The sequence below is a fragment of the Schistocerca cancellata genome, chromosome 9, assembly GCF_023864275.1.
Source record: "Schistocerca cancellata isolate TAMUIC-IGC-003103 chromosome 9, iqSchCanc2.1, whole genome shotgun sequence".
Taxonomy (NCBI): Eukaryota; Metazoa; Arthropoda; class Insecta; order Orthoptera; family Acrididae; genus Schistocerca; species Schistocerca cancellata.
Window position 1 is genome coordinate 76,302,230 of NC_064634.1, and position 1,538 is coordinate 76,303,767.

At 45.7% G+C, this 1,538-nt stretch overlaps 1 pseudogene; it reads left to right on the forward strand.

The window, feature by feature from the left end:
- The first annotated feature begins 561 nt into the window (after nt 1-561).
- Nucleotides 562-679, forward strand: LOC126102325 (5S ribosomal RNA; annotated as a pseudogene).
- Nucleotides 680-1,538: the final 859 nt, after the last annotated feature.

The window sequence follows — 1,538 nt, forward strand, 5'->3', positions numbered from 1 at the left end:
TCTGTGTCACTGCCAGAACTGGTACGAACGTGGACGTCCAGTAAGACAGCTCACACAACCATTTTTGGAGCGACTGACTGTTTAATGTAAATGTACAGCCACGACAGGTAATTTCGTCTTCCAGACATTGAAACAAGTTACAGTTGTGATGGAAAATAATTGCCGGACACACATGGACTCAATGTCAAAACGGTCAATTGTTGATTCAAAATTTAACTACATATACGTAAATCAGCCATCAAGCAGTAGGTAGAAAAATGGTTCAAATGGCTCTGAGCACTATGGGACTTACTTTCTGAGGTCATCAGTCCTCTAGACTTAGAACTACTTGAACCTAACTAACCTAAGGACATCACACACATCCATGCCCGAGGCAGGATTCGAACCTGCGACCGTAGCGGTCAGGCGGTTCCAGACTGAAGCGGCCTAGAAACGCACGGCCACACCGACTGGCGTATTAGTATGGAACTTAGTCTTGTACGGAAGTGAAACGGAGACGACAAACAATTCAGACTATTACAGATTATCTGCTTTTTAAATGTGCTGCTACAGAAGAATGAAGGCAACGGCCTTGCCGCAGTGGATACACCGGTTCCCGTGAGATCACCGAAGTTAAGCGCTGTCGGGCGTGGTCGGCACATGGATGGGTGACCATCCAGGCCGCCATGCGCTGTTGCCATTTTTCGGGGTGCACTCAGCCTCGTGTTGCCAATTGAGGAGCTACTCGACCGAATACTAACGGCTTCGGTCAAGAATACCGTCATAACGACCGGGAGAGCGGTGAGCTGACCCCACAACCCTCCTATCCGCATCCTCGACTGAGGATGACACGGCGGTCGGATGGTCCCGGTTGGCCACTCGTGGCCTGAAGACGGAGTATAGAAGAATGCAGAAGATTAGACGGTGAAATGGACTAGTATACGGTGGAGGATAGGAAACTCCCATTACCGCAGCAGTCGATACCAGTGTTTAAAAAAGCTCTCGACACCAACTTATACCTGAATCATGCGATCTAATCTAAGTAATAATTTCATTCATCTCGTGTTATAACTAATAACAGTATTACTTACAAGTGTGTTTAACAAATGGTACTAGAGGTTCATTCTCGCAACATTTATTTCAAAATAAATTAAGTGATTATTAATCAAAGCGAAATTTGTGTTTCAACATAACTGTCATCAAGAAGTGTGAATGAATGAAATTTATTTGACGCCACGATCGTCAAACCAGCCACTAAAACAATGAAATTTACATAACGAAAGTTCCTGGCAGATTAAAACTGTGTGCCGGACCGAGACGCGAGCTCGGGACCTTTGCCTTCCACGGGCAAGTGCTCTACCAACTGAGCTACCCAAACACGAATCACGTCCCGTCCTCACAGCTTTACTTCTGCCACTACCTCGCCTCCTACCTTCCAAACTTTACAGAAGCTCTCCTGGTTCGCAATTCTGATTGCCAGCAATTTACCAACATGTGGAAGAAAGACGTTCGTATAATGCTCGTGGTCATTATTCAGTGTAGTATTACCCACAGTGAAA